The 24,581-nt window shown below is 40.9% G+C and overlaps 1 long non-coding RNA gene across 1 annotated transcript; it reads right to left on the bottom strand.

Moving 5' to 3' along the window:
- Nucleotides 1-45: 45 nt before the first annotated feature.
- On the bottom strand, nt 46-17,217 carry LOC123477868 (uncharacterized). The gene is made up of 4 exons (XR_006652887.3): nt 17,118-17,217; nt 7,015-7,066; nt 6,454-6,646; nt 46-3,969 (listed from the first exon to the last, which is right to left on the bottom strand). It is a non-coding gene; the product is annotated as an uncharacterized lncRNA (long non-coding RNA).
- Nucleotides 17,218-24,581: the final 7,364 nt, after the last annotated feature.

Here is a 24,581-nt window from a genome sequence, read left to right as displayed (position 1 = left end):
GCCAAGAACATGAGGAACAAGAATCTAGAAACACGTCAGGGGAAAGAAAGGGAAAAGAAGAGAGGAGAGAAGGAATGGACAGGAAACCTGGTCTAGGATCTCTATTGGGAGCTGCGTTCTAATTTGTTCAGAGACCCCCAAACATGACCATTTGTGGTGTGTATTGTAAGTGCTGTTATTATTTCTATTATGACTGTTATAATAATAACAAAAACATTTCTATCCATGGCTCTTCTTTTCTGCCAATGCTTCCAAGAGAAGACGACAGAGCTTCAAAGAGGAGGATTCATCCTTCCGCCTTGCTTGGAAGAAAGGTTGAGGGCACCACACACTTAATTAGATTTATTATGAACCCTGCATTGTGCTTTACAAAATAAATACCTTCACATGTTATATTTCATGTGATTTTGATAAACTTTGGGAAGTACGAAGGGCAGACATTTTTACTGCCGTTTTCCCAATGAAGATAATTGAGGCCCGAGGAAGCTACGCAATTTACCAAAATTAGGTCATTTGAGGGAAAAGTGGGACTCCAGCCTGCTGACTGAAACTGCCAAGCCAGTGTTTTCTCCAGTTTCTGTTTATTGTTCTTATACTGAATGGAAGTTCATGCACAATTCCCTCGTGGTAGCAGAGGCTCCAATAATGTCTCTTGATTACCTTCCAAAGTTAAAGATTAGGGCCCATTAACAGAAACGTTGGGGATTCTGAAACTTGCCTTACAAATATGGTGTCACTGGCTTACTTTTTTATTCACTAATGTCTGTATACAGCATTGGTGTTGGGGAGCTTAGTGCAGCCTCGCTATAATTTTGCAGGTAACTACGGATGCAGGGAAAGCAAAGCAGATATATAAAAATCAACAGTTGGCCTAAATAAAATTAAGCACGTAATTTTTTGCCCCATAAAAAAATTTACTAGAGAATTCTCTTAAGTAAGTAGCATTTAAAATTGATTTTATTCTCGAAAGTTGAACTTTTATACTCAACTTTTTAGGAACATATCTAGGTGCTTCCCAAGGATGACTTAACGTTTCCAGGGGAACAAAATTTAAAATATATATGTTTACAGTCTCACCACATTGACATATCAAAGCAGCATATTCAATAGCCAGACAAGAGGAAATAGCTTATGTCCAGAGTCGTAGCCCAACCACTTTGGAAAGATGTACATTCTGTGTTGAGAGCAATATCACAATCATGGATTAGACTTTGGACAACTCACCCATAAAAATGGCTGGAATTTTTTGTAATGTATTTTTTCATATCTACCTGGATCTGTGTTACCCAAATATGAGTTGCTTTGATTATTAACAAATTAATTTTCAGCTCTCTGGATTGCATTTCTTGCGATAATAAAATATCTGTGGAATAGGAAAGGTTACCCTAGCAGTTGCACCCGTGCATCCACCACAGACCGAGACAAAAGGTTTGTGGGGAGTTGCGGTTGGATTCCATGCAGGGTAACACGGGTCTGAGTGCTCCACTTTGAAATTCAGAGTCTAGGTCTGGTGTCACGATGCCTTGAATTTCAGTGCCAACTGTGCCACCTACCAGCCCTCGGAGGGAAATATTTTCCACAATCTAACCTTGTTTTCCTACTCCGTATAGTTCCTCCTCACAAGGTGTTGTGACATTTTAAGGAGGTAATATGTAATGAGGCCTGACACAGTATATGGATACAATAAAGCAGACATCACTACCAGCTACATGTTGAAAAGAAACAAGCCATATTTTAATATATATAAAAAATTGCCCAAATAAAAAACATGTACACAGTATATAGATATTATATATATGCACACATATGTAGATGTTATATGTATGTGTGTGGAAATGTAAAAAGGTGTATTTTTATCTTCTTTTCTAGATAAAATTTCATCTAGAAAATTTTCAGGGCAGTAAATAAACTGCCGAATGTTGTGCTGCTGAAGTGAATTAAGCTGAGGTCCATAGCTGAATTCAGTCGATTCTCTAACCATCTTGTTCAAAGATGCAGTTCATCCGAACCCATGTTTATTACATAAAGGAAACATTTTTAAGTTTCAAAATAAAAATCATTGACTTGTATTACCTTGAGATTGTAAGGTCTTCAGAGTCAAGCTAAATCCATTAAAATCTGAGAAGGGAAAAGTCATGTCATTTCAAATGGAGATTTAAGGGAAGGAAGAAATTTGCCATGGATTTTGTACACACAAATCTTTTCATAAATATTGGGCATTCTCTTATTATACCCATCACAGGTGGTAACGCGGTCCCTATTTGAAGTTTGTGTTTTAGGTAATTTGCTAACCTCATTAGAAGGTTTTTCCTTAGAGTGAGCTTCTCTTCAGTTTCTACACATTGCCCTGCCTTTTGCTATTGATAACTTTAATAAAGGGAAAAATGGGCTAGGGAGCACCATCCTCACTATGGGGCTGGTTCCCTAGGAGGCTGTCCTGTTACACCCACTTCACTAAACCTGAATGGTATGGCCCACATCCCCTGAATCCAAATTTTAAGTTGATAAAGGCATGAGAGGCACAGATGTAGAGTGTGAATTGTATTCAAAGTCAAAGTCAAGTCTCAAGCCCCAGAGGAGGAGGCTGTTAAGAGGCAGATGGTTTGGTGAGCCCCACTGAGAGGGTTCAGGGCAGGTGTCCAGGGCCAGTGGGACAGTGAAGTCAAAATCAGAGTCCAGGTGCGTGAAACCTGTAGGGTGAACACCTGGCACAGGTGGGTAGTAGAGTTCATTAACTCATTAGTTTATCAGGTACGTTTGTGGAGAATTTAACAAGGGCTAAAAGACAGCGTGATGCGGGCTGGAGACACAGTGGAAAGGAAGACAGATCAGGTTTCTGGCCTCATGGGCAGGACTCCCCTTGGGTTCATTGAATATCATGTCTCCCGCACTGAGACCCGAGATTTGATCTATTATGGAGGATGAGATCTATAAAGCTATTCTGTTTTTACACCTCCTTCCTCTTTAACACAACAGCTCTTCAAAGATACACTGAAATGAGTTGGACAAGGGAATTTTTTGTAAAGTACCTCATTGCCCTTTCCTGACGAGGAACGTGGATGCATCTCTTGAAGTGCCTATATACGTCCATTTTGGCTGACTCATCGTGATGTGGCAAAATGTTCCTGTATCACTGCGCACACTCACCCACTCCACTGCCTCACAAGAAAGAGTATATTCTTGTGCTTGTGCATGCGTGAGCTTTGACACCTGGCAAATGTTCTCTTGCCTTATTTTTTCTTGGTGACCTATACCTGATGCTCAGTGAAGCCCAGATTTGCTATAGATTGTCACTTTTGTAATGAAAATGAAGTAGAGCTGGGTTGATGGGGAGAAGGGCTGCAGTAGAAAGAGAGATGGCACATATAGATAATATTTTTTCCTTTATTTTTATTGTTGACACTATGGCAAATGTCCCCAATTTCCCCTCCATTGCCCCCCCTCCTCCCAGCCCCTGCTCCCCCTTCCCTCTGGCTGTCACCACACTGTTGTCTGTGTCTGCGGGTCATGCATGTATGTTCTCTACCTCATCCCTTCACCTCCCTTCATCCAGCCCCCTCCCCCTCCCCCCAACAGCTCTGTGTATCCGTGCCTCTGTTTCTATTCTGCTCATCAGTTTATCTCATTCATTAGGCTCCACTCATAAGCAAGATCATATGGTATTTGTCTTTTCTCTGACTGGCTTATTTCACATAGCATAATAATCTCCAAGTCCATCCATACTGTCATGAAAGGTAGGATTTTCTTCTTTTTTGTGGCCACATGGTATTCCATTGCTCCACAATTCACCACATGGTGCCGCAGCTTTTTTATCCACTCATCTCCTGGTGGGCACTTGGGCTGCTTCCGGAACTTGGCCACTGTAAATGATGCTGCTGTAAACGTACAAGTGCACAGATTCTTTCAGATTGGTGCTTCACAATTCTTAGGTTATATTCCCAGAAGTAGGTTCTCTTCAGGAAGCATGCCCTCAAAGGAGAGTTGAAACAAGAAGATCAAGAATGGAGTTGGGGTATTGTCAATCAAAACTACAATAATAACTGATACAATTTAAGTGCTATGCTAAGCAAGCATTTTATAGGTGGTTTTGATGTCATCCCCAAATCAACCCTATGGGGCATATATGACTTTGATCTCCATTTTGCCTATGAGCACACCAAGGCACAGCGATTAAGTAACATCCCTGAAGTCAGCCTGCTGGGACTCCGGGCAGTCCGGCCAGCCCAGTGCCTGCGTAGCTAACCACTGCACCGTCCGGTCACACCACATTGTGATGGGCTATTGGAAGTTCCTGAGTTTCTGCTCTGACTTGCCACTCGTGTTCTATGTGACCTCTCACAACCCAACTTCCCTGGGTTACTAGCTGTGTGTACAACACACACATTGGTGGATGGATGTAAACGATGAAAAACTGTGTAAAAACATTGCTGTTTCACAGCACCTCCAGCGGTCAGGGATACATTTTAGATTTAGGAAGATTTCGTCCATTTCTCAAAGAGAACAAAGAGATATTTCAAAAATTCTGGAGTCTACCCTTTTTTTCCCCCTGCCCCTCAGAAGTCAAGGAAAAATACAGCTTCACAGCAAGGAAATGATTCTAGTAGAGACAGTGTTTGGGGCTCTGTGTGAAAATACTAAAAGTCAACATGATGAAGGTTTTAAAAGGAACCTTGAGAAGCACCTGCTCTGGCTGAGAGCAGGAAAAATGACATAATGGGGTCCCCTGGGCTGGAGCGAAGTGACCCTGGGCTGGAGTGTGACGTGTGATGGGAAGATGGAAAGTGTGGGGCTCTCCTCCTGAAGGGCACATGAGGACTGCTGGACAGAAGCATGGCCTGGGGTCCCACTGGAGAGCATGGAAAGTCCTTTGTTTGGGGTTCTGAAAGCACTCAGGTCCCTGCGCCACAGAAATGGTATTTGAGGCTGGAAAACGAGTCCCTGGCAATTTTAAATGACTCCTTTCTTTCCCACTTACTTCTGTGATATCTGTGACAGAATATGCTGTTTTTATTTGATTTAAGAATAAAATATCACTTGTTCCACGATGACAATAAATGTCTAACTTTTACAGTTACACAGTCACAGAACTCTTAGCTCCAATCCTGTGTCTTACTCCTATGGTCCAGCACAAAGCTACAAATTCATAACGTAACACACCACAAAACCTTGATATTTGATGAATGAATATGCATCTTTGTACAATGGCTTCTACCCACATTTTCAGCATTTGCCGTCCCCTTCCAGGTATACACCTCCACATCTACACATGTACTAGAACTTTCCACAACAGGTTCATCTTTCTGGTTTGTGTATGTTGCCTTCACATATGGTTCCATGCTGTCTGCGTAGAAACCTGTCACTCATCCAATGGAACACAGCTCACACCTCTCAGCTCCCCAAAGATCCTCAGGGGGTTCTTCCATGACTCTGTCTCAACACAGCTCTACATGTCCCTGTCCTGTCATTTTCTCTTGAGGACAAGGACCAGACATATTCATGTTTGCAGCACGAAGGCCAAGGCAAAGTGTCCAGGACATGGTAGACAACCAGGGCATGTTTCTCGGTAACTACCGGACAAATGGTGAATCCGGGAAGAAAATTCAAGGTTGCCTCGTGCCCCCTAGTCCTACCATGTGCAGGGCAGCGTTCTAGGAACTGGGTGTGTTTTAGGCAGGGTCTTTGCAGGAAAGAGATGGCCCATGTACATGAGGTAATTGAGAAAAGTCAAAAAGAGAAACTTTTTACAAAGGTGTAGGCAGAGTTAAGGAGTGATGAAACATGGTGGGGGGGGTGGCAATAACAGTAGGGCATGGAGGGCCAGTGGGAGGGGTGGGTTACCAGACCTGGAGAGAGCTACACGTGAGAGCTCCCTGACAGCAGCTATGGCCTTAGAAGTAAGAGAACAACCTTGTACCAGCCAGGGACGGAAGCCAAGGGATCATTAGCTGACTCCTGCCTCCACTAACCTTCTGTTTTCCCACTAGTGCTTCCCATTGGCCAGTCTCAGCCAGAATCCACCGAGTAATGGAACCACTCGCTGTAGGCAATAAAATTCAGCCTCCTGAGTCCCTGAACGTAGTGGAGCCAGACAGAGATGGAATTGAAGGGCGCACAATGCGCAGCACTGGGACTGAAATCCAAAGCCCTTCTTCAGCAAGCAGAGGTGATGCTGCCATACTAGGGCTTTGGGGAAGGAGGATAGACAAGGAAGTTGGAAGAGCTTCAGAATTAGAAAGGCAGCAAGTTTTGGACATCCAGGATTAGTATGGGGAGTCCTATTAAAGCCTCAGAGTAAGAAACCAGGCAGAATGGTGAAAACTATATATGAGGCACTGGAACACGAACCCAGAATTAGACCCAGGAGAGTTTTACTAAAAAATAGAAGGTGGGAAAAACAGAAGGAGAAACTTTGACAACTGAGTTGGTTGTAGGGACTTTTCATAAAATACCTACACACTTCCTCCTAGGCAAAGAAGGAGCTTCCAGGTCTTCAGAGATGGTTCTGGCAGATACCAAGAGAGGACTGAGGTGTGACTCCTAACTGTAGGAGCTTTCTAAATTGCTAAAGCAAAGGGGGCCGGGAGTAATTCAAGAGTGCGGGCCTCATCTTCACATGTCCTGGCATCGAAGGTCTTTGAGGAACCTCCTGTGAGATCCGTAAAATAAAATGTTATAATTAATATAATTATTAATGTCACATAATTCTTAATAATGCATTATTAATAATTATATACTTATATATTATATATACCCTCTAAAGGGCATAGTGGGCCATTGTCACCCCCCTTCATCCTGCCCAGGAGGCCTCATACGTCACAATTACTTGGAACACACATTCTTAGACGTCCCAGGCCTGAATTTTGTCCTGCCCAGTGACCAAAGACTAGCGGGATTTTCCATATAAGCATCAGGAGCTAGCAATACCCATCTAATGAAATTGCAAGCTGCCTCCCACACCCCTTCCTTCCTTCTGTTCCCGCTCCTCTCCCACTTGCTCAGTTCATTTAGACTCACAAACTCGTTCCTGCCAAGTGATTCAGCCCGGGGCAGCTGAAGTACGTCAATGCTGCGAAAATAAATATATTGGCAGTTCCATTAACTTATCTCAAAAATTCATCTAAATGTCACAATCAAATCACACTGTAATATGTTTATTTTAATATAAAACATTGTGTCTACCAGGCGTCTAAGCAAGACTGGGAGTAGAGAAATGCAGACAGTATTTCTCCTGTGCACTCTGCTCCTGGGCACGCTGCGCTGAATACCCCGGTCCAATCAGCGAGGCCGTGCTGACTGAAACCAACCCTGGGTGAGACCATGGGGATACAGTGCTGGCCAGAAATCAGTCCTATTGTTCCCGTGTCACTTGCATATTGCCAGAAATTTCCATTTCCCTCAGTGTTTGGACAATTACTAGACACTATCTGAGTCAGGAACTCTCCATCCTCATTTTCCAAGAAGCAACTGCCACGAGGTATTTTAAATTGTTGCAATATCCAGGGTGATTTTATTGTCTATTTTTTTATCAGATTGACATTTTTGAGGTGAAAAGGGCTTTTTTTATCATTTAAAGTAACATATTGCTGTTGAATTGACACATTGTACCTGGCAATTTGACGAGGCCATCAGCCATTTTCATTGTTCTCCTTGGCCATGTCTGATGCGGGTGTTAGACACTGTGGCTCCTTTGGGGGTTGAACAGCCTTTGAAGCCTGACTCTTTTCCTCAAAAGTCTGGGCCCCAGGGATTGTTTTAGGTCTCATACAGTCAAAATGTTTTTCTAAACTGGAGTTGTGGTTTCTTTAGCAGTGCAATCTCTTTGAAAATTACTACGCTTCTGATCTCGCCTTTGGTCCCACGTGCCAGCAACCACACAAAAATTCTCTGATAGGAAGAATTCTCAAACTTGATATATTCCTCTACTTCTTTGCTCTGTGCCTGCCCTACCCCATCTCTTAAATAAATGGCCATTTCTTTAGGGTTCTCTGGAACCACAGGTGGGAAGCCTAAATTCTTCATCTAATCTTTATCCCAGCTCACTTCATCCAACTGAGAAATTTTATTAGTATTTTTAAATGCTTTCTAATATCTCATCTCTAACTACTTCATATCTTTTAACATAGCAATGCCCCAATTTCTGGACTCTATCTACTTTCTTTCAATTCTACTTATATATTGGCCAGTTCTTTCCTAATTTTTGTAAATAACCTTGCTAAAGGCAGTCAGTAATAACCAATAGACACTAGTATTTTTATCATATTCATGCATTTCCTCTAAAACTGCAAGTTGAAGGCACTTTGTCTCCCAACTGCATACTACAGGCAACAGTTTTTCCAATTGCTTTTCCAAAGTATAAAATGGATAACTAGGTTCTCATATATCCCAGCCTCTGAAGTTGACTATCTTGTTACCTAACAATGCAGCCAGTGCCATATATTATAGCTTTATTTTAAAGCAATTTAATGCAAAATACCAATCTCTTTATTAGTCAGGATAGACCAAGGTATGCTCAAGTAAACGTATCCTCACATCACAGTGGTTTAATGCAATAAAAGTTAATTTCTCATTCCCCTCATGGTTGGAAATGGGTTGGGCAGACTCTCCCTCTCAGAGTGGTCCCATGTGGGACCCCTGGCTTTCTAGGTTGCCACAGAAGACAAAGAGGGAGCTGGAAGACTGCACAGGAGGCCTTTACAAGCCAAGACTTGAAGGGGGAGGAGTTACTTCATGGTTGCCTACTTTATTCTGGCCAGAACTCAGTCCTTGGGCCCTATCTAGCTGCAGAGCAACCTAGGAAATGTAGCCTTTGTCTGTGATCTGGAAAAGGAAAAGCTACAGTGAACACATAACATTGTCTCTGCTACAGGCACAGCAAGCTGGTAGTTACACAGGTTCTGATGTCACCGTGTATTGGCCATGGAACATTAAACAAGTAACTCACCCTCTGTGTGCTTCAGTTTCCTTCTCCAGAAAATGGGGCTAATGAAAGGGTAACTACATCAGAGCATAATGGGTCGACATATATAAATATATATATATATGGCAATTAGAACCAGCCTGGTATACAGTAAGTGTGATATAAAGTTATATAACTGTTACGTAGCAAATTTGAAATGTCACCATGGAGCACAGCAGAGTAATTAGCAAATGTGCCACTTTACAGTAAGTCTGATTGACTAGGAAGTCAGGTAGTCTCTAAACCCTAGCCTACCTGGCTCTAAGACCAAAATACTGCACACCTGCACATCCCATCACCCCGTTTTGTGACCTTTCATTTGCGCTCAGTTCAGTTCTGCATGACTGAGAGTTTAGGGTGCGTGCTGAACCCATGGAATGGGGCACCAGGGAAAGTTCCTCGGATGGGGCTCAGCTGGTTCTCACTCAACAAATATTCTTCCTAAAGGCTGTAGAGGCCTCATCTGATTAATGACTGCCAAATCTACCAGGAAGTGCATCAGTATGAGAAAATATTGTCTCTCATAAAATAATGTATTCATTTACCGAAACATAATAAGCATTAAGTATGTGCCAGGCTCTGCGTTAAACAGAAAAGCTATAAATAATTGATTCTCCCTGTGGCAGTAGAAGCAGATTGTGTGTCTATCAAGGAGAATTTATTATTACCCACATTTTTATAAAGAAGAAATTGGGATTTGAAAACATAGATACTTGGCTTTCTCCTCTTAGCACAGAAAATGATGGAGTCAAGATTTGCATCCAGGACTGTCCCCTGCTGGCACCCACACTCCATTTATTTCCCCAGCATGTTGGTCAGGGTGCTGGCAGGAAACAGCTGGTGCCCAGAAAATGGATAAGGCAAGTTCTTTACAGGGTCTATGAACAAAAATGTGGGCAAAGTGGGGGAAACACAGATAGAATGTAACACACTAGGGACTGACAGCAACTGAGCGCCGTTAATACCCATTGCTCTGAAAGCAAAGACGGGGTGTGGTTATCAGAAGTCAACGAGAAGACTACACATCAGAGAAAGAATTTGGGGCATAGGATGCCCAAACGTGATCCCGCAGGGAAGGAACTGGGACTGTACTACTCAACACGTCCTTCCCTTTGATCTCCTGCCAGTGATTCTCACTAGCTGAAACCAGGAAAAGCTGGAAAGCAAGGAGGCCCTTCGACAAGTAACTGTTTATACTTCACCTCCCTGAAGAGCGGGAGAGGATAGGAAAGGAAACAGAGAGTAAATCTGACGGGGGCACCAGAAGGTATCCAAGGGAGAAGAACGTGGAGGAGAGCCCGTCTGACGCTAGGTAAGCGCTTACACCAACGGGTGGCGGGTGAAGCGCGCAGGGATAACCCAAATGCCCGCTCTCTGCAAGACCCTGTGGCCAGTGGAAAGGGTCGCTGTGGCTTACCAAGTGCTGAAGTACCTGGCGAGCCCAGCACAGGAGATTTACAAGGCAGAGAAGAAAGCTTCCAGGGAAGGTTTAGGCTAAGCATCTGGCCATTTCTCTAGGTACCTTAAGTGGAGAAACATGTGTTTGACTAGAACTATTCAGTCATTTTTCCTAACCTTTCCTTCTTTTTGTACCAACGCTCCTCAGTTTCTTACCGCAGCCACTGGTGGTTAACATCTGTCTGGTTCTCGGGTCTGAGAATCCCACGGGTCAGCGTCTCCTCCACTACCGGCGTGGCCCATTTATCAGACCAGTTTTGCAGGCAACATAAATGATTAATGAATCCTGTGCGGTGAACTAGCAGCTTGTTTGGTGTGTCCGACCTAGGTGCTGTAAAACTCATTACTGGTACCTACTGGAGCTTTGCTAATGGATTTAGAATAGATTTCACTACTGTTCAAATGATTCTGTTCTTATGTGATCTTGATTTTTCATGTTCCTTGTTTATGTGTTGTTACTTGTAGTTGTCAGGCACTATGAACGGACTTGTGTTTGTTTGTTTTTTTAAAGTCAATCTACAATCAGGGTGACAAGTTACCATGTTCCATTTAGAAAAGAAAGACATTTGTTACCAAGTTACAGGTCTAAGTGATGGGCACTTGACACAATATAGCACTTTTTAAATGTAGAATTTATATGGTCAATACTACAAATAAAGCCAGGTTTATACTAACATAGAACCCTAAAATACTCCCTATAATGGACACTGGCAATCAGCTCCACACTTTCTTCCACCATGCAGCTGTGAGAGGGTAGGCAAACATGCTACTCTGCCTCTCTCCTTCCATTGGTGGGGTATGCTCTAGGCTGGCCAATCAGATAAGCTTCTTTCCTCCAAACTCTGTGATTGGTTCAAGAATGATGGTGGGACTCAAGCACAAGACCAAACACTTTTTTTAAGGCTTACTATATGCACAATGGAAGGGATTTTGTGTCTGTCCCCTCTAGGAATATATACAACAAAGAGGGTGGACTCTGCAGCTGTCACAGACAGCTTCCTTCCTCACATGGAGGAAGCCATTTGCACTAGAAGACAATGGGAATAACTCAAAGATAATCACCTAATTGTAGTACATAAAGAAAAAATACTTTATTACCAGTCCTCACTCTGGTGGATAGCATAAAATCTAGAATCTCCCCACATTCCTGTATGACTCATTTTTGCTAATTTAGACATTGGTCTTTGAGACATTCAAAGACCTCTTAGCTTAGGAAGGCCAGGGAACCCTGACGGGCATCCCACAAAAACTGTATTCGTAGGGAAGGACCCCTGGGGCTAACAGAAGAAAGAGGAATGAATTAGAATGACCTAGAAGGAAACACAAAAGAAAAAAGAAAAGAAAAGCCCTAAACAATAAGCCACCAAATATGGATTGGAAACCAAATTGTGATCAAGTTTGGTGCTTTTCTAAAGAATTATAATAGGGAAAACAGACAACAGGTAATATTTTTAAAGACTTATAAAGCCCTGTGCTTTTACATTTCAGAGTTTCAGAAGCACTGATGGTATCAGTAGCCAAGAAATGCTATAATTCAGAAAAATTGGATGAATTAATGAAAAAAACTTCAAGTGAGTGGTTGAAACTGAACATTGCAAGTGGAAGATCATATGAACAACTCATATTCTTGACTGTGAAGTAACTTTGAGAATCCAATATTTATCATAAGGGCTTCTAAGGACTGTCACTAAAGATGACAAACTATGGTAAACTTAAAGCAATTCCCCAATACACAGTAAAGGCTAATCTTTCTGAGTACTGGTACTTAGACCAGTGCCTTTAACTAAGGAAATCTCATTAATAGGAGGAAGCAATTAAATGGACGAGATCCAGAAAGAAAGAAATGCATACAACTAGACCCCAGGAAAAGCGAGTCACTATGTTATTTACAGTTATTAGAAAGTAAAGTATTTCACAGAAGTCTGGCTGGATTGATGGAATTTTCCCTGTTCAGTGATCAAATTCTTAAACTGTTAACTATTTGGGAGGAAAAATATATACACTAAATTATTATAATTGCATTCCTTCTTCAAAAGAAGATCTAAATGTAAAAACATTTTTGATAGTTGAAGTGGTTATTATGAATATGAATTATGGTCTTGTATTAGAAAATATTGCCTTGGGGACTTTTAAGGCATTTAGAGATTTTTACTGATGTAGATGTCTTTTGGTGACTAAACTTTATTTATTATTTATTTACCTACTTATTTACTTACTTACTTCCTTAACTTCCTTCCTATTGAGTTGCCACTTACCTCTGTGCATCATTGTTTGACTCCCTTAACTATCTCAATGGCTGGTCATGGCATTTTTTTTAATTTAATTTTTATTGTTATTCAATTACAGTTGTCTGCATTTTCTCCTCATCCCTCCACCCCATCCCATCCAAACCCACCTTCCTCCCCCGCTTCCATCCTCCCACTTGATTTTCTCCATGTGTCCTTTATAGTAGTTCCTGTAATCCCCTCTACCCACTGTTCCCTCCCCACCCCCTTCTGGCTATTGTTAGATTGTTCTTAACTTCAATGTCTCTGGTTATATTTTGTTTGCTTTTTTCTTTTGTTGATTATGTTCCAATTAAAGGTGAGATCATATGGTATTTGTCCCTCACCACCTGGCTTATTTCACTTAGCCTAATGCACTCCAGTTCCATCCATGCTGTTGCAAAGGGTATAAGCTCCTCCTTTCTCTCTGCTGCATAGAATTCCATTGTGTAAATATACCATAGTTTTTGGATCCACTCATTTGCTGATGGGCACCCAGGCTGCTTCCAGTACTTGGCTATTGTAAATTGTGCTGCTATGAACATTGGGGTGCACAGATTCTTTTGGATTGGTGTTTCAGGGTTCTTAGGGTATAATCCCAGCAGCAGAATTGCTGGGTCAAAAGGCAGTTCCATTTGTAGTTTTCTGAGGAAATTCCATACTGTTTTCCACAGTGGCCTCACCAGTCTGCATTCCCACCAACAGTGCACTAGGGTTCCCTTTTCTCCACATCCTCTCCAACATTTGTTTGTTGATTTGTTTATGTTGGCCACTCTGACCGGTGTGAGATGGCACCTCATTGTGGTTTTAATTTGCATCTCTCTGATGGCTAGTGATGCTGAGCATCTTTTCATATGTCTCTGGGCCCTCTGTATGTCTTCCTTGGAGAAGTGTCTGTTCAAGTCCTTTGCCAATTTTTTAATTGCATTGTTTGTCTTCCTGGTGTCCAGTCGTGTGAGTTCTTTATATATTTTGGAGATCAGGCCCTTGTCTGAGGTATCATTGGCAAATATGTTTTCCCATACTGTTCGTTCTCTTTTTATTTTAATGCTGTTTTCTTTAGCCATGCAGAAGCTTTTTATTTTGATGAGGTCCCATTTGTTTATTCTTTCCTTTATGTCCTTGCTTTAGGGGATGTGTCTGTGAGGATGTTGCTGCATGGAATGTCTGAGATTTTTCTGCCAATGTTTTCCTCTAGGACTTTTATGGTATCACGACTTATATTTAACTCTTATCCATCTTGAATTTATTTTTGTGTATGGCGTAAGCTGGTGATCGAGTTTCATTTTTTTTGCACGTAGCTGTCCAGATATCCCAACACCATTTTTTGAAGAACTGTTTTTGCTCCATTTTATGCTCCTGCCTCCTTTGTCAAATATTAATTGACTGTAAAGACTTGAGTTTATTTCTGGGCTCTCTGTTCTGTTCCATTGGTCTATGTGCCTGTTTTTATGCCAGTACCAGGCTGTTTTGATTACAGTGGCCTTCTAATACATTTTGATATCAGGTATTGTGATCTCTCCTGCTTTGTTCTTCTTTCTCAAAATTGCTGCAGTTATTTGGGGTCGTTTATGGTTCCATACAAATTTCTGAAGTGTTTGTTCTATGTCTGTGAAATATGTCATGGGTACTTTAATAGGGATTGCATTGAATCTATAAATCACTTTGGGTAGTATGGCCCTTTTGATGATGTCAATTCTTCCAATCCATGAGCATGGTACATGCTTCCATTTGTTTGTGTCTTCCTTAATTTCTTTGGTTCCTTTATTTGCTTCGGAAGAGGAATCGTCTGTAGACTGGGATTACTGAGTGAAAGCTTAAAGCCACTGTGTCGTAAAGCTCATTGGTTTTCTAAGGTATGCTATTTGCCCTCTGCTTTAGACTCTCAGCAAACGTAATTCATCATCATTCTCATATTCTTTCTTTCCGTCTCTCTCTCTCTCTCATTTACTCTTGCTCATTTTTGTGCACCTCTCTGTGCCCTGCACACAAAGGCAGCCATGAGTTTGATGTTGAAATATATACTAGGTGTGTGTGATCTGTCAGGCACAGGTAGTAAAAGGTGTAAATCATACAGTATAAAAAAGGGAGGAGGTTATTCATTTACTATTTAACAACAGGAAATTATAGCTGTATTTAGATACTTGGAGATGCAGCAAACAGAATGAGAGTAGGAAAGAAATCCTGACAAAGACTTTGATACAGAAATTTTAGACTGATGCCACTAATGAAATTCAAATTCTGAAATTTCACCTACGAACAAATTTCAATGTCAAGACTGAAAATGATTTGGAGAAATATTTGACCCACACTATATTCTATGGCACTTCCAAAGTACACGAACTAAGAGCTTTTGGCCATGAAATTGTAATGCATTTGAGGGAAAACAATGACTAACATAATTTGTGCTCTTTAGAGAATGATCTTTAGATAATAATCGTGAAAGCTTTGAAGACGGGACCAGTTTTGTTCATCTTTGTCTCTCACTCACACCTAGTCTAACTTCACAAAGAAGATGCTCAAAAAAGGCTTGTTGAAATAATGATTGTTACCTTACAAAAACTCAAAAATGCATAGCTGGCTCTCTTGCTATATAGGAAGGAAGGGAGGAGGGGGGGAGGAAAAGGACGGAGACTGGGGAAAGGAAGGAAAAAGAAATTAATGAATTTAACTAACTAATTATGTACTTGAAAGTGTACATAGAGTGGAAAAAAAGATAGGGAGGCAAGGAGACGAGCCCTAGAAATACCCAGCGTTTACAAAGCTCTGCTATGCTTCCCAAGACCAAGGCTTGGTTTCTTCAGGACACTCTTCACTATTGGTGTTAATTATTACACAACTCTTATACTAATAAGTTATGTTTGGATTCCAATAAACCTTATGGGGATAAAATGATAAATAAGTGTAATTTCAAAAAGTAAATAATATTAACATATAAATAAAAAATAAAATATAACTAAAATACACAATAAACAAAATTAAAATGTTATAAATATAAAAATAAGATAAATTAATTAATATAATGAATGCTGTCAATAATAACATACAAATTAAATAAGTAAATATAAATTGGATATCAAAAATTACAAATGCTCATATCATAGAATGGACAATTGTGTGATTGTACTATTTATGAAGTAACTATTATAAAATATGAATTTTTTAAATATTGAAAATATAAAGAAACAAAAATATTGATGATTTTACCATTTGAAGATAAATCTTGCTCATAAATCAATTTATGTACTTCTGGTAATGTGTGGAAAACAGAATTTACTGATATGATTTAAAACAAAATTAGAACAATGCTATATATTTCATTTGTGTTATTTCTATTTGCTTAGTAAGGAAAAATTAGTATACACTAAAATTCACACGCTTTACAAACGTGGCTCCATGAGCTGTGGCAAATGCGTGTCCCATGCGCCCAACCCTCATCGCGACAAGGAACACCCGCTACCGCAGACAGGCCTCGGGGTCCGTTCCCACTCAGCCCTGCGGTCTGTGAAAGCCCAGTTTGATTTCTGTGGCTGGGTTAGTTCGCCTGTTCCACAGCTGCATATAAACGGAAGCACACAGCGTGTACTCTTTTCTGTGCTGCCTCGTTTGATGGGCGTAATGTTCGGAGACTCCTCCGTGCGGTTGCGCGTGTCAGTAGTTTGCAACGTTAGGCACTGTCACACTTGGTTTATCCTCTCATGTGCCGTTGTGTGTTTGCGGCATTTGCAGTTTGGGGCAATTATGAAAAGACCTTCTCTGATCATATTTGTGTGTGTTTCAGGGACATACGCTTTCACTACGTCTGTCTTCAGAACTACATGTAAGGTGTTGCTTGATGCCACCGATTTTAATTTATTGCATTAGCAGTAGGAAATTAATACATCATTCTAGTAGCCAGTGGGTAGACACAACACATCAAAACCTCTCTAAACTCATTTCAAATTGCCACCAAAATTAGTGTTAATTTAACTATAATTCCCAAATAACAGATACCTTAATTCAGACATTTCTTCTAAATGCAGAGTTCTTAAATAAAAGGAGCAAAAAAAAAAAAAAAAGATGTGTATTTGTTTGGAGGCAGGCATGAAAAACTACTAGTGAATACATTTTTGCATTAAAATAAACAACTATGATTGACATAAATAGTTCCAGTCATCTGAGAGTATCCGCCACCATGAAACTCGTTCAATGTTATAAAAATTGAGACACAACTACCATGGGGGTAAAATTGTCTCGTCATTCCGCTGTGCTTCACACAAACCCACGCAGCAGCAGAGGCCTGTCCTGCCGTGGCAATAAAAGCCACACCTGTTCACTCAGCGCCCCACACCTAATGCTCTTGTGCAACAGCTTTCCTCAGTTCCCACTCTTAAACGACACGAAGGGCCACCCACTAATATTTCTGCATCGCTCCTTTCCCACTGACTCTAAAACTTTACCTTTGTCTGTAGAATTAGCGTCACCTTCAGTGAATCAATAACACAGCCAACAAGAATATGTATGCTGAAAGGAGTTTTCTGATCTTTGGTCTCAAATGACAACAAATAATACAGTACCTGGTGTTGACCCAACCCTACTTTATATATATTATGTATTTTTACTTCCTTGTGTCAAGGAGCAGGGAATGCTTTGCCAAGAATGTAGACTAACTGGTTTGATTAGTTTGATGTATTTATAAAAATTTAATGAAAAGGAACAGTTTCGATTTTATTAAAACCTACATATCTAATGCTTCAGTTAAGTGTTGAAAAATACATTAAAGAACAGAGATTTCATTCCATAGAGAAGAAGAAAGGGAAAAGGGGCTGAAAATTGGCTTTGTTATAACAACACAGCAAACTCTGGCTCTGATTAAGAACATACTTTTATTACCAAGCTACTGCATCCTGGTTCATAAAACTTTGTGCATTAGTCTTGGAGCTAAACCTTGCTCATATTTTTCATTCCCAAGATCAATTTTACAAAGCATGGATTATAGTAATTTTCCATTTCCATGTATATATGAGAGTCAGGGACCTGGAGAAAAGAAAGACATCTCCAACATCGTGGTATCTGTCGGTCTCCCTTTCTTTTTCTTGACAAAGTGCCGTCCCATTAAACCTCTATGCATCAAGTGCCTATTGCGAGCATTATTCCGAGATCCCAAGCATATCAGGGGCATAAGACACAGTCCCAGCTTAAAGCGTGCCCTAAATAGACAAATAAAATCTATTAGATATTTTTAAAGATCTACGGATTTAAAAATCTCAAAATCAATAGATTAAAAAGTGCTGGCATGGTGACTGTAGTTAACGAGACCATATTGTATACTTGCAATTTGCTATAAGAGTAGATTTTTAAAGTTCTTACCACGCAGAAAGTTCTAATGATGATGGGAGGAGATGGGTGTGTTAACTAACATTACTATGGTAACCATTTGCTATCTCTCTATATAGCTCACATTATGCACCTTAAACTGACACAATGTTATATATCAATTACAACTCAATAAAGCTGGAAGTAAATAAATAATCAACAGAATCAGTTTTGAGGGAGGGTACTAACAAATTTTAAAAATAAAGACAACGCTTCCCCAGCTCAACAGTCATAATTGACCAAGTTTGGTAAACGGTGAACATCTTCTCCAGATTTGTCCCCAAAAGTCACAGTTCTAAGACTGAAACGTCATATGCCCCAAAGCCCTTCAGTCCCAAGCAAGCTTGGATAGATGGCCACTTAACTCACGTGTGACCAGATTCAAGTGTAATGTTAAACTACTCATTGGTTGCCTCATGTATTCCTAGCACTTTGTAGGGAATAGTGTATGAACATGAAGTCATTACAGCTCAAACCAAGAATCTGGGCTTTTGACAAAGTAACGATGTAGTTAAAGAGCATGTTTTAGTTTTATTTGTCTCTTTATTTGAAACAGTAACAAGAAAATTCAATGCATTATACTATTCATATAATAAAGAAAGGCAAGCCTTCACATCATTTAGTCTCAGTTACAATCCCTCCAGCACCACACTCTAGTCTGATCAGGCTAGAAATGTCAGCTGAACGCAGTTTATAATTGCTGAGGGAACAGTAACTTTGAATGATTTCACTTTGGGGCCTTGTATCTGTATTTTTAAGTGACAGTGTGAATGAATGAATCTGTCTCTCTACTGATTTAGATGAAATGTTTCAGGGCATAAGGGAAAGGTGTTACATCATTTGCTTTTTCAAAAATGCTGCTGTTTAATGTAATTTAGAACCTAACAGAAATCCATTGGCTTAATTCAATTCTGGTATATGTTAACTAAGATAAAAACTGGTGTGCTATCATTTGCTTTTCAAATTTGTATAATTTCACTGACTGAATAAAATGAGGCCTCCATTTCAATTTGGCCACTCAAGATTTTATATTCATATTTTATCTGTGTGTATGTTTTTTAAACCATGGTTTTCAAGAATTAACAGATTATGACATGTAGCACACTCGATTGATTCTTCATAAAATGATATTTAGCCAAAATAGAATCCCCAAATCTTTGAATAGTCTCATATGATTATCTTAAGTTCTCAGTGAAGAATTCCTAAGGAAACACTCCAAGCAAAATAATTCACTAAAGATATTAAGGCTGTTATTAATAATAAAAAATAACACTGATTTGTTCCCACGCCGGGACAGAGTATTTGTGCTTAATTATCTCATAGACATCTCAAATTTAGCATGTCTTAAAAAGAACTGCTGGCTTGATTTACTTCCCAGATCAGCCCCTCTCCCTCCTCCGATCCTCTCCTCACTCTGGAAGTGGCAGCTCTGCCCCACCCAGTGGATTAGTCCCAAGCCAAGGATGCAGTCACGATTCCCACTTTCTCCTCTTCATTCCCTCACATCCACTGCCCCCACGTCCTCTTCATTGTCATAACGACACCTGGAACCCATGTCCTGCTCTCCACCTCCACTGCCACGCCTTAGACCAGACCACCGTTGCTACTTTCCCGGATCACTGCGAGAGTGTCCTAACCAGGCAGCTCCACGCTGGCTGGCTCTTGCCCACTGTGAAGCCATCCAACATTAAAAGTATTTTTAAAATGTACACCAGAGTCACCTAATTCCTCTGTTTCAAGGCCCTGTGGTGGTTTCCTGTTGCTTTTAGAACAAAATTCAAATTTCTAAACCTGGCTAAACCTTTATAGGGAGAGACCCTCCCTCAAAAAATGGAATTATCTTCTGGAGGGCGGGCCCCTTGTAGTACAGGCTTCCCCCACTAGGTGAGTGTTCCAGGAACCCATCTGTATCACTGCACTAGCGGGTGTTGTTGTGAGAGGCTGTGTTTGGCTTCATTGAATATTATTTTGAAGACTCTTTCAATGCGTTTGCCTGTTTCATAAGGGCTGATTTATGAGCCACCTGCTCACCCTGCGCTGAGTGTTTAGCAGTTTTTGACCAAAATCAGCATGACCCCTGTGTCCCACCCTCCTTATTCACCCGATATCTCCCAGAGCAACTTTTTTTTTGTTGTTTCCCCGTATGAAAAAAGTCCTCAAAGGGAAACATTTTACTGCTGTGGAAGAAGTGAAACAAAAACGGCAGAAGCACTGAAAGGCATCCAAATCAACAAGTTCAAAACCTGTTTTGAGTAATGGTAAAAAGGCCTTGATACGTGTACTTTGAAGGTGACTGAAGTTTAAACATGTGAGAATAAATACGCAAGTCTATATAAACAAATCCTGGGGCATTTGGAGGTCCCCTCTCATAATGCGCTGAATGATGAAGCTTTGCCTCCCATTTCAGGCTTCTTCTCTGCTGCCCTTTGATGCGCTGCCAGCCTTATCCCCACGGATTCTGTCTCAGTCTGCGGGGGGCTGTCGCAACAAAAACACACGAGCTGAGCAGCGCAGAAACAACAGATGTTTATTTCTCACACTCTGGAGGTTGGGAGGTCCGAGATCGAGGCACCAGCAGACTCAGGGACTGTAGAAGACCCATTTCCTTGGTCATGGCCACCCATCTTTTGCTGCGTCCTCCCATGGCAGAAGGGACAAGAGAGCTCTGTGAGGTCTCATTTATAAGAACACTGACCCCAGTCATTGGGGCTCCATCCTCATGACCAGTCACCTCACCGAGGCCCTGCTCCCCAACATGATGACACTGAGGGTTAGGATTCAACATACGAATGTCGGGGGGAGGACACAAACATTCCATCTATGACAAAAGTCACCGAGAAGACAGAATACTTCCAGGTTTAGGGTCGTTATACAGTAATTATTCCCTCTCCCACCAAAGTGTCCCCCCTATTTGTAGTGTCCTCAGAGATGCCCTTCCTAACCACTCTACCCAGAACGGGACAGGTATTCTCCTTCTGGCATTTGTTATGACTTGAAGTCATTTGTGTATTTGCCTCTGAACTGTGGTTAGTGTCTTCCCACCACAAAAATGTAAGTTCTACAAAGCCAGAGGCCGGGTGTCTCGTCCACTTTCTGTTTCCGGCACCTGGCGTAATGTCTATAACAAAATGGGTGTTACATTAATGCCTGTTGCAGAGTAAGTACTTAGTGGCTTTTGCTAATGAGGGTTAAACACCTTATGTCTTGTATCATTTAATCCTTAGTGAAAGACAGATACTATTACTAACACCATTTTACACACGAGAAAACTGAAACTCACACTTTCCAGCTGTGTAACCTGCCTGTGCTCACACAGGTAGAAAGTGGTCACATCAGAATTGAGCCCCATCAGCCTGTTCTAGAACCCAGGTTATTGCTGGCCCTCGGCAGGAACTACAGGTGCTTAGGAGTGGGGACAAGCCCTTTTTCTGCCTAATTAGGAATTAGAAAATTGCAATTTTTCTAATTTTACCATTCTTTCTACTTTTCTTAGGTGGAATTCTTTATTGCAAGTGAGGACTTTATGCTGCACGTGTCTCATATTCTTCTCACTCTGAGTAATTGAAATTACTAAATAATACGGGTTCCAAAACTCAGGTAGAGATCGTGAAGAGACTTAACAAAAACGAGTCTGAGAACAACAGAGAGAAAGAGATGGATACTTCTTTCTGTTTCCTCTCCCTGCAATTATGGGTCAAGATTCCTCCTCTTGTCTAGGCAGTGGTGCAATTATTGTCTTCTCATAAGCTCACTAACAAGAGAACATCCATTTTCTGTTAAATTATTGTTATTAGAAATCGACCCACAGAGATGTTATATTGAGATATCATACATTTTCCTGGTTAAGTTTTGGAAATGATGGATTTAAGGTGATTTTAAGAAACATTGATAGAGTCACCATAAGCTAAAAGTTTTAAAACACCAAACGTGATTCACTCACTCACACAATCTTTCATTGTTACCTTCATACTCTTTCTACATGGTTTAAGAGGAGAAGTTTGGAGACTATATTTTAGAGAAAGAAGTGAGAAAGGACTTTCTTTCTCACCTAAATTCTATTATTGTACCCATTAACTGACTGGAAAAAGAAAGAGCAAAAGCAATGAACATAAATACAGCTCCATCAAAGACCTAGATGAGTCGGTTAGCCTCAAACCATGAATCAGGGAGCCAATGAAAACCAGAGACCACTCAGGATAGAGAACAGAAGAAATTATGGCAGAAAAAAGGCTCAAGCTTTAGAAGGAAGTACATAAAAATGGCTGCCACCATCACACCAGCTTGGGATCAGCATCTCTTTAGAGTAGAACTTTCAGTAGATGTGATTGAGAAAAAACTGGGCATATGAAGAATATGCTGAATCTCCGTGGTGGCGGGGAGGAAGGAAGAGAGAGATATAGGAAAATCCTAGTCTTTGATTATACATTTTTTATCATGGGGACCTGGTTCATCCATAGGTTTCTAATGGTAGATGTCCCCAACAAAAATTAACGTGTATAAGAAACGACCTGCTAGGAAAGAAGTTATTCTAACAGGAGAGGAGAACTGAACCACATGAGAAGCAAAGAGTGCTACTTGGTAAATCTCTAGAGAGGACACTTTCTCAGCATGGCACAGAGTGAATGTGCCCATTGTAGACCTCAGAAGAGCCAATAAAGCTATGTCACACTTAGGGTTCCAACTTTGGCATCCAGAGGGGACCCTTGGAGTATTCACAACCAATAGCTCCAAAATCTAGGACCAAGGGAAAGAGGTAGCACTGTTTTCTTAAAGAAACAGGAAGTAGCACACTTGACCTTGGCACTCCTTCCTTAACAGATAGCACCAGCATCCAAAGTGACTAAGAGGACATACAGAATACCCTCAGGGCCTCCCAGAGATAATCGGGTCAGCTCGAGTTCCTGAAAGGCAGTGGGGCAACAGAGATATCTGAACCTTCCAGTTAATGTGACTCCATTAGCAACTCGCAGACTGGTGTAGCCTAGGAAAATGTGGACCACCGATGGAGCACATGCACTTAGAAACTTTACATCTCTGCCAGAAAGAATATTATGTTTCAGTGGGGGGAGTTGAAATAAGAAGCATAAAAGGAACTTGAAAATTATGTCCATGTTTCATATGACACAGAAGTACATTGAAGGTGACTGTTGAGGGAGAATAAGACAAAGGGTCAATGTGTGTGTGTTTTCTGGTGGAAGTAACTCAAGTATTCCACTTTTCTCTGTGTTATCTTCTTTAGTTTTATTCCTATTCACTTTGATTCCATAGGATGCCACACTAATACCCTAAACTCCCCGGCTTGTTTGTCTTCTCATTGCACTTCTGTGACAAATAGTCAACCAATAGCCAGGAATCCAGCTACCCTTCTCTTCTGTGACTGTACCTGGGTAGATAATACTTCTGGGGAAGAACACGTTATTGGGCAAATGGCCACCACTGTGACTTTGTGTTCAGCTTTCTCAACCGAGCCCTTAGTAGGGATTGAGAGGCCGACACTATTATCATAGTCATTGTGTGCATCCCCTTCGTATAGTAATTTGTTTCTGTACTTCTCAGACATTCCATGTTTCCTTATCCCCACTCTCAGCAGAGCACCTCAAATAATTCCCCAAATTCTCAGAAAAATAGAAGCCATTAGATGAAATTTGCCTCAACTTCTGATCTTGAAATCTACAAAAATAGTCAAATCTACTCCAAAATTTTACCATTTTATCATTTTTATGACTTTCTTAGAAACCTAACATGTTTAGTTATTGCATCCTTTCTCCATCAGCTGTCAAATATATACACCTGTTCTTTATATGTATTTGTATATTACATGTATGTATAAATGTATGTATGTATGAATTCTCCCTCAAGGCTAACTACCATTCCAGTTACTATACTAACTTCTTTTGACAACAAAATTTCACAGAGTTGTCTATATTCACTTTTCATTCACCTCTTAGCTTTGTACGTCTACCACTCCACTAAAATTGTTCCTGCCAGGCCACGAATAATTTAAACATTACTAAAAATATACTTTTAAAAGTCAGCCTTACTAAGTCCACATCTCATCCAATCTCTTCGTCTCAGTCAACAGAGAGGATTTTTCTTTGTTGGACACAATCATTTTCTTTGGCTTCCCTGATGCCTCTGCTCTTGTTTGTTTGTTTTTTTTTTCCTTCTATTTTTCTGGCCACACTGGTCTTCATATGGGTCACAGTCCTCCAAGTGGTGATGAGGTATTGGAGTCCCTTGGGATTTTGTCCAGTGCTGCGTTCCTGAGCCACCACTAACGTTTTAAAAACTTCCGTTACTACGTGTGACTCTCACCCAGACCGATGTCTGAGTCCATGACTTACCGACCCATCTGCTCACACAAGCGCCTAGAACTCGGCTTTCCCAAAGAAGGGTTCCTGCCCTTCCTGTTTCTCATGGGCATTCTGGATGGACAATAGGTATTCGTCCTCAGTCCCCACCTTCCCTCATCACCTCGCACAGGGAGTCCGTCATCCAGTCCCTGGTGGAAACTGTGTAGTACTTGTCTCCTCTGTCTTCTGGGTAGA

This window comes from Desmodus rotundus, chromosome 8, assembly GCF_022682495.2.
Source record: "Desmodus rotundus isolate HL8 chromosome 8, HLdesRot8A.1, whole genome shotgun sequence".
Classification (NCBI taxonomy): domain Eukaryota; kingdom Metazoa; phylum Chordata; class Mammalia; order Chiroptera; family Phyllostomidae; genus Desmodus; species Desmodus rotundus.
Note: the sequence above shows the minus strand (reverse complement) of the source record. Positions and strands in the feature narration are given on the sequence as shown.